Source organism: Schistocerca americana, chromosome 5, assembly GCF_021461395.2.
Source record: "Schistocerca americana isolate TAMUIC-IGC-003095 chromosome 5, iqSchAmer2.1, whole genome shotgun sequence".
In the NCBI taxonomy this organism is placed as follows: Eukaryota; Metazoa; Arthropoda; class Insecta; order Orthoptera; family Acrididae; genus Schistocerca; species Schistocerca americana.
The window spans coordinates 385,541,723-385,551,552 of NC_060123.1; the positions used below are offsets into that span (position 1 = coordinate 385,541,723).

The following is a 9,830-nucleotide window of genomic DNA, read 5'->3' on the forward strand; positions in this document are numbered from 1 at the left end:
TGAGATCAGTGTATGCTTGGTTACAGAGTGGACGATAATTTTGTGACTTCTACATTTACAGAAGTTGTTCGAAATTCGCACTGTTTTCTTGAATGCAAGTACCACATCGTTGAATTATTCCTTCCCGACAAGCACAACTGCTTGATGTGCCGCGAGTTAAGTCATCTAGTGACGTCATATGTTCAAAGAAATTACAATTAAATCAATACCATTAGCTTCTGACAGGGGTTCATATACATCAACGGGGACAGTTGAAAACGTGTGCCCCGACCGGGACTCGAACCCGGGATCTCCTGCTTACATGGCAGACGCTCTATCCATCTGAGCCACCGAGGGCACTGAGGATAGCGCGATTGCAGGGATTTATCACCGGCACGCTCCCCGTGAGACCCAAATTCTCAACTTATAGTCCACACACTACATTCGTAGTGCTCCTGCCATTATACCCATTATTCGCGGCAGACAATCGACCGCGTCGTGTAAGGGTTTAGGCAAATCGTGTGCATCCACACTGAAGAAGGTCATCAGCCGGTTAGCCTTAAACGATATAAAGATCGCATCTGTTCTTCCGGACATGTCCGAAAGAACAGATGCCATCTTCATATCATATGTTCCACATTTACCGTCCACTTTTCGGGTATTTCCCCAGTGTCTTATATCAAATGAGTCTTATTTACGTCGCTTCGGGGTTTTTAAAAGTTATTAAGAACCACCTGTGTCTCTCCTACGAACTCGTCAGCCGCATTTTCTCTGGTGTTTCGGCAGATATTTGCAGTTTCGTTTTTGCAACATATAGTTGGTACCAGTCCAAACAAATCCTGCTCGTCATGTCCTTCACATGACGCCCAGCGTCGACGGAAAGCGTCGGTTTGTTTCTCGTTTGAAACAAAATGATTTTTGTGTAATAGTAGTTTAATTTTTTATTGTGGTGGATCCATTTCGGCCAGACTGTTATTTCCAGACCATCTGAGAAAGATACATAATATTGTTTTATTATAATTTCCGTCACTCGTATTTTCAGACATACATACTTGGGATTTACATCCACATATCACCAGTGGTAGCTGTCACTTTGTATTGCATTACAACGCGTTGTAGATTTAGGAATCTATGCTATAAGCCGTTTTGTGGTTTGCTGGTGTTGTTAATCGCCTTTTCTTGTAATTTTTATAATTTGGCGCTTTATCGTCAGATTTGACAGATTGACAGTCATAACAGTCAAAGATGCTCTGTGGTTACAGCTACAATGGTGTTGACGTTATCGTTTTGGGCTGTATGTGCATGTATTGGATAAAACGTAGTGGCAACACTGCCGTAACATGAAGGATGTGCATCACAGGGCATGCCCGCTGTCTGTAGCTGACAGCAGGGATCAGTTCACGCAGTGCAACGAGCGGCGATGGTTGTCAGTTGCTGTGAGCACTGTCTGAATATGCGGAAGGCCAGTTCGACCGTCCTAACTGTAAGATTAGGAAACACGAGTAGCGTGCATGGATCAAGGTTGAAATGGCATGTGATCGGAGGCACAACAATGTTTCCTTCTGGCACTGCATCTCATCGTCCTTCGTGACAATGCACGATGCCACCCCTGCGTACGACGGGGTGGGAGATACGGGAACATCCAACATATTCACTCGATATGAGTCCATGCGATTACGACCTTTCGTCGAAATGAAGAAACCTCTCCCTCGCACGCGCTACAACACAAGAGAGACATCGTCAGTACCATAGGGCAGTCGTTCCACGACATCGACAGAGACGGATGCGCTGGCGGTGCACAACTCCTTTCACCTCTGCGAGAGAAGGGGATCGAGATGCGGGGCGATTATACTGAGGGCGTGTAATACAGTGAATGTCTGTCAGTAAGCCCTGGTACGAATTATAACCGTGATGCCACTACTTTTTATCCAACCCCTGTATGATCACTGTAATCTATACGTCTAGGGTAACACTCATCTCAGTAGACTTTCTGAACCTCACATGCAATATCGACAGCCTCAGTAACTGCTATCGACTTTGTGACAAGGAAGGATATGAACGTCACAGCAATTTAAGCTGTTCGGTCAGGTTCCTGTCTAACCACACACTTGGAAATCGCCACATATTCGGAAATAAAGGGCCAAATATTTATGACAATAAGAATATGAATTATATTGCTGCTCGTTTCAGTCGCAACATTTCAGTCTGTCCTCTTAGGTTCCTGCCTAAACAAACATTCGGAAATCGCCACATATTCGGAAATCAACAACCGAATATTTGTGAGAATGGAGAATATGAATTTTTGCTGGTTGTTTCACTCGCAGCAATTTAAAAAGTCTTAGTAGGTTCCTGCCTAACCACAAGCTTGAAAATTGCCAAATTTCATCCTTCGTCCTCCAATCAGACGGACATGTAAATAACATTGAATCGCTGCAGAACGTACTCGTATTACTTTCCTAGGTCAGTCCCAGATGTGTTAATAACTTGAAAAAAAAAAGTTTACATGTAGCGGGATGCGAACCTACATCCTTTTTTCCGCTGTGACGCTGGTTTGTTTCTACAGAAGCAGTAACAAAAATGACTAGCTTACCATGAAATGAAATAAATAAGGTGACACCTAATTGCAGTCATCAGTTACAGCACTCATCGAATGAGGAATGATATTCAATCTTTAACAGTAGCACATGGAAACAAATTCGACCCCATTCGAGAGGCATCTTCATCGTCACTTTCAACTGGTGGTAGTTCAGCATTCACATTTTCTTCTTCTACAACCTGAGATTCCTCTTCATCAATGCCCAGACCCAACTTAATCATTCATGAAATCCTAGAAGTATACATCTTAGTCTCCTTCAGAGAGCAGTCTCGAACAATCGAAAAACAGCGTCCCAAAATTCTTCACTGTCTTGTCATTCTTATCAGTTTCACCTTCCTAGCGGCATTCTTAAGGAATTCAAGGCCTTTCTTTGCAAACTACACTGGATGTTCGCCTTAATATTTTTTTTTATCTGCTGTATACTGATTTACTTTCCTAGGGGCGGGAACGCGCCGCGTAAATGGGGCCTCTCTTAGTCCAAACCCATCTCCTCTCCACGAGAAATTCAGGTATCCCTAACCTATACCTATTCTATTGAAGAAAATTAGGAGCATGTTGCTACATTTCTTATTTTTTTCGAATTCAGTTTCCATATACTCTCATGTTCACGTAAAACAGAACGACTAGAGATAGGACGTCCGTATTCATAGGACATGTACGAGTACATAAGTACGTTCTGCAGAAACGCTTAGCATTTCAGCCTCCTCGGTCAGCACGTGTCCTGTTGCCTAGAAGGCACAGGTTCCATCGTGGGCCCTGATGACTTGTGCCACGCATGATAGCATCGACGCGTATAAGTCGCGAATGGCGTCCTGTGGCATATCCATCCACGCTGCACTCTCCTGGTTCCAAACTTCATTTGTAGTGGCTGGTACCCATCGTTTCACCACATCCCACACATTTTCGATTTTCGATTGGCGGCAATACTGGTGATCTCGCGGACATCATGTGACACCAGGAAGGCAAGTGTTCGTGCAGTACCATGTGGTCGTGCATTGTCTTGCTGAAAATGGCGTCTGGGGTGTTGTGCAGAAAGATTATGGCTACGGTCGCAGGATGTCATTCACGTAGATCACATTGGTCTCAGTGCTCTGGACATGCACAAACTGTGATTATTGATGGAACCCAATAGTACCCCACACCATAATGTCTTGAGTAAAAGCTGTATCTCTCGTGCGAATGCAGTCACTCTAATGCCGCTCCCTCTGTCTGCGGCGAACCTAATGCGGCATCATTATCAAACAAACAGAACCTGGATTCGTCCAAAAACACTATCTGATGACATTCCTGTCCCTAGTGACGTCGCTCCATAAACCACTGTCTTCTAGCATGTTTCATCAAAGGTAGGCGGAGAAGTGGACGACGCGCACGTAACCCGTGCCGTAATAAACGGCGACGGACTGTCACCCTGATAGCGTACGATGTGTTACACTTTTCCACTGTTGCGCCAGATACGATTAGGACGCACATCTGTCTTGCAACGCCATTCGAATGAAACGTCGATCTTCTTGAGGAGTGGTCTGGGTGGTGTTACCTAACCCATCTCGTCGTGTTCTACATCTACATACATACTCCGCAATCCACCATACGGTGCGTGGCGGAGGTACCTCGTACGACAACTAGCATCTTCTCTCCCTGTTCCACTCCCAAACAAAACGGGGGAAAAATGACTGCCTATAGGCCTCTCTACGAGCCCTAATCTCTCTTATCTTATCTTTGTGGTCTTTCCGCGGAATGTAATTTGGTGGCAGTAAAATTGCACAGCAGTCATCCTAAAACGCTAGTTCTCTAAATTTCCTCAGTAGCGATTCACGAAAAGAACGCCTCCTTTCCTTTAGAGACTCCCACCCGAGTTCCTGAAGCATTTCCGTAACACTCGCGTGACGATCAAACCTACCAGTAACAAATCTAGCAGCCCGCCTCTGAATTGCTTCTATGTCCTCCCTCAATCCGACCTGATAGGGATCCCAAACGCTCGAGCAGTACTCAAGAATAGGTCGTTTTAGTGTTTCATAAGCGGTCTCCTTTACAGATGAACCACATCTTCCCAAAATTCTACCAAAGAACCGAAGACGACTACACACCTTCCCCACAACTGCCATTACATGCTTGTCCCAATTCATATCGCTCTGCAATGTTACGCCCAATTATTTAATCGACGTGACTGTGTCAAGCGCTACACAATTAATGGAGTATTCAAACATTACGGGATTCTTTTTCCTATTCATCTGCATTAATTTATATTTATCTATATTTAGAGTTAGCTGCCATTCTTTACACCAATCACAAATCCTGTCCAAGTCATCTTATATCCTCCGACAGTCACTCAACGACGACAGCTTCCCGTACACCACAGCATCATCAGCAAACAGCCGCACATTGCTATCCATCCTATCCAAAAGATCATTTATGTAGATAGAAAACAACAGCAGACCTACCACACTTCCCTGGGCCCTCCAGATGATACCCTCACCTCCGATGAACACTCACCATCGAGGACAACGTACTGGGTCCTGTTATTTAAGAAGTCTTCGAGCCACTCACATATTTGGGAACCAATCCCATATGCTCGTACCTTAGTTAGGAGTCTGCAGTGGGGCACCGAGTCAAACGCTTTCCGGAAGTCAAGGAATGTGGCATCCGTCTGATACCCTTCATCCATGGTTCGCAAGATATCATGTGAAAAAAGGGCGAGTTGCGTTTCTCAGGAGCGATGATTTCTAAAGCCGTGCTGATGCATGGACAGCAACTTCTCTGTCTCAAGGAAATTCATTATATTCTAGTCTTCCTGTATCATTCTGCACATAGCCGTTGCATTGCCGAAAAATTTCGTCCCACACGAGCACCATTTTCTCAGATGGTTGCATCACATTCTCTCATGCCAGTACAAACCGACAGTTTGACAGCACATTCGCGCAAACGTCTGCGAGGCGTCCTGTACGTCTGCTCAAGTCACGTTTATCGATTACCTTCGCTTTATAGCGACAACGAGAGCCGCAGGCACATTTTACTCACAGGTAGCGTTGCGACGCAATATAGATGATGACCTTGAACCCGCGCGGACCGAGATGATCCAAACATACTATTCTTACTGTACATTCATTATCAGACTGGAAGTGGTAACATTTATAGTTCTTATTGCCGTGTTGAAAAGAGTAGTTTGCAGAGCCCTTGTCCACTTTCGTCATGACACAGGAAGTTCTTTTTTGCTTCTTAATGGGTGACACTGGAAAGGCAACTAACTGAAATCAAATTAAAGCAGGACGATTGAGTATAACCATCTTGAGGTTAAAGATCTCGTGTTTACGAGTGCTTACAAATAAATTTTTAGGATGGGATCCGCTTTTAGGAAAACGCGACATTTTTACTTCTTTCACCCAAGACACGTTTTTCTGAACCTACAATATCATCAGAGGTTTTTCTTAATATTTTCTCTCTATTAAATAACAGGGAAACTGCTCATCACTATCTGTATATACGAAGTGCATTCAAGTTACATCACCTTCAATTTTTTTCAAAACTGGAAACAGATAGAAAGATGTATTTGGTTTTAAAATACGCGTGCACTCGTTGTGTATGCGCGACAGAATGGCAGCGCCGTACTGCCCACAGAGCTGCGCCGGCAGAGACGACGGTGAGGACTGTGTTTAATACTTGGCATGGCCGGGTATGTTGTCAGGCAATATTGGCACAGGATGACGGCATGTGTGGGACTTTCTTTTCATCGATTGTGGCAATTGATGAGACATGGATGCCGTGTTTCAATCCTGAAATTCAGTGACAATCAGGTCAGTGGAAGCACACACACTCAGCACGATCTTTCAGTTGTTAAACCGGGTTCCTAAAGAAGCATTTGCAGCGGCCATCGAAAGATGGCTCTGATGTTGCGAAAAATGTGTACAGCTGCAAGGAGATAACGTCGATATGTGACACGAGTTTCACTGTCTTTGTGTGATCAGTTTGTAACGAAAAAAATCAGAGGTGTTATACACCGAATGCACCTTTTATACAGGGTGTATAATAATTAATGGCGTAAACGCATACAGTTAGTACGCGGTATTAGAGATTCGTGCTGATGTAAAAAGAGCTATGCGCGAAGCATACAACCACTACCACCGTCATACCTTAGCAAAAGATCTTGCTGAAAACCCAAGGAAATTCTGGTCTTACGCAAAATCGGTAAGCGGGTCGAAGGCTGCCATAAAGTCACTCACTGATCAGTCTGACCTGGCAACGGAAGACAGCAAAACGAAAGCTGAAATTTTAAATTTAGCATTTGAGAAATCTTTCACACAGAAGGATCGTACAAACATGCCGCCGTTTGAGTCTCGTACAGATTCCCGTATGGAGGACATAGTGATAGACATCCCTGCGGTTGTGAAGCAGCTGAATGAGTTGAAAATAAATAAATCGCCAGGTCCTGATGGGATTCCAATTCTGTTTTACAGAGAGTACCCTACTGCATTGGCTCCTTACTTAGCTTGCATTTATCGCGAATCTCTTGGCCAATGTAAAGTCCCGAGCGACTGGAAAAAAAGTGCAGGTGACGCCTGTATATAAGAAGGGTAGAAGGACGGGTCCTCAAAATTACAGACCAATATCCTTAACATCGGTTTGTTGCAGGATTCTCGAACATATTCTCAGTCCGTTTCTAATGAATTTCCTTGAGACAGAGTAGTTGCTGTCCATGCATCAGCACGGCTATAGGAAGCATCGCTCCTACGAAACGCAAATCGCCCTTTTTTCAAATGATATCTTGCGAACCATGGATGAAGAGTATCAGACGGATGCCACATTCCTTGACTTCCGGGAAGCGTTTGACTCGGTGCCCCACTGCAGACTCCTAACTAAGGTACGAGCATATGGGATTGGTTCCCAAGTATGTGAGTGGCTCGAAGACTTCTTAAGTAATAGAACCCAGTACGATGTCCTCGATGGTGAGTGTTCATCGGAGGTGAGGGTATCATCTGGAGTGCCGCAGGGAAGTGTGGTAGGTCCGCTGTTGTTTTCTATCTACATAATTGATCTTTGGGATAGGGTGGATAGCAATGTGCGGCTGTTTGCTGATGATACTGTGGTGTACGGGAAGCTGTCGTCGTTGAGTGACTGTAGGGGGATACAAGATGACTTGGACAGGATTTGTGATTGGTGTAGAGAATGGCAGCTAACTCTAAATATAGATATATGTAAATTAATGCAGATAAATAGGAAAAAGAATCCTGTAATGTCTGAATACTCCATTAGTAGTGTAGCGCTTGACACAGTCACGTCGATTAAGTATTTGGGCGTAACACTGCAGAGCGATATGAAGTGGGACAAGCATTGGGATTTTTTGTGATCTCTCAAAGGCTTTTGATTGTGTAAATCATGAAATTCTGCTAGACAAGCTCAAGTATTGTGGCATGAGTGGGACAGTGCACAAATGGTTTAATTCGTACCTAACTGGAAGAGTGCAGAAAGTTGAAATAAGTAGTTCTCGTAACATGCAAAGATCAGCACATTCCTCAAACTGGGGAACTATCAAGAATGGGGTTCCACAAGGGTCAGTCTTGGGTCCTTTGTTGTTCTTATTATATATTAATGACTTGCCATTCTATATTCACGAAGAGGCAAAGTTAGTTCTCTTTGCTGATGATACAAGTATAGTAATCACACCTGAGAAACAAGAATTAACTGATGAAATTGTCAATACTGTCTTTCAGAAAATTACTAAGTGGTTCCTTGTAAACGGACTCTCACTGAATTTTGATAAGACACAGTACATACAGTTCCGTACAGTGAATGGTATGACGCCATTAATAAATATAGACCATAATCAGAAGCATATAGCTAAGGTAGAATATTCCAAATTTTTGGGTATGTCCATTGATGAGAGATTAAATTGGAAGAAACACATTGATGATCTGCTGAAACGTTTGAGTTCAGCTACTTATGCAATATGGGTCATTGCAAATTTTGGTGATAAACATCTTAGTAAATTAGCTTACTACGCCTATTTTCACTCATTGCTTTCATATGGCATCATATTTTGGGGTAATTCATCACTGAGGAATAAAGTATTTATTGCACAAAAGCGTGTAATCAGAATAATAGCTGGAGTCCACCCAAGATCATCCTGCAGACATTTATTTAAGGATCTAGGGATATTCACAGTAGCTTCTCAGTATACATACTCTCTTATGAAATTTGTTATTAACAACCAAACCCAATTCAAAAGTAATAGCAGTGTGCATAACTACAATACCAGGAGAAAGGACGATCTTCACTATTCAAAATTAAATCTAACTTTGGCACAGAAAGGGGTGAATTATACTGGCACTAAAGTCTTTGGTCACTTACCAAATAGTATCAAAAGTCTGACAGATAACCAACAAGTATTTAAGAAGAAATTAAAAGAATTTCTGAATGAGAACTCCTTCTACTCCATAGAGGAATTTTTAGATATAAATTAAGGAAAAAAATATATATTAAAAAAAAATTAAAAAAATAAAGAAAAACAAAAAACACAAAAAATAAAGTTGTTATATTAACTTAAGTATGTTGTGAAATTAACATAATCATGTCATGTATTGGAAAATTCGACTCGTTCCACATCATTACGAAATATCGTATTCATGATCCATGGAACTAGTATTAATCTAATCTAATCTAATCTAATCATGTAATGGCAGTTGTGGGGAAGGCGGATAGTCGTCTTCGGTTAATTGGTAGAATTTTGGGAAGATGTGGTTCATCTGTAAAGGAGACCGCTTATAAAACACTAATACGACCTATTCTTGAGTACTGCTCGAGCGTTTGGGATCCCTATCAGGTCGGATTGAGGGAGGACATAGAAGCAATTCAGAGGCGGGCTGCTAGATTTGTTACTGGTAGATTTGATCATCACGCGAGTGTTACGGAAATGCTTCAGGAACTCGGGTGGGAGTCTCTAGAGGAAAGGAGGCGTTCTTTTCGTGAATCGCTAGTGAGGAAATTTAGAGAACCAGCATTTGAGGCTGACTGCAGTACAATTTTACTGCCGCCAAATTATATTCCGCAGAAATACCACAAAGATAAGGTAAGAGAGATTAGGACTCGTGCAGAGGCATATAGGCAGCCATTTTTCCCTCGTTCTGTTTAGGAGTGGAGCAGGGAGAGAAGATACTAGTTATGGTACGAGGTACCCTCCACCATGCACCGTATGGGGATTGCGGAGTATGTATGTAGATGTTAGAAGCATACAAGTCTCAATAAACATAGGGGCGAAAATGCGCAC

General features: G+C 42.9%; 1 non-coding gene across 1 annotated transcript; it reads right to left on the minus strand.

Annotated features, from left to right (window-relative positions):
* Positions 1–262: 262 nt before the first annotated feature.
* On the minus strand, positions 263–337 carry Trnat-ugu. The gene has a single exon. It is a non-coding gene; the product is annotated as a tRNA-Thr (tRNA).
* Between the last annotated feature and the right edge of the window lie 9,493 nt (positions 338–9,830).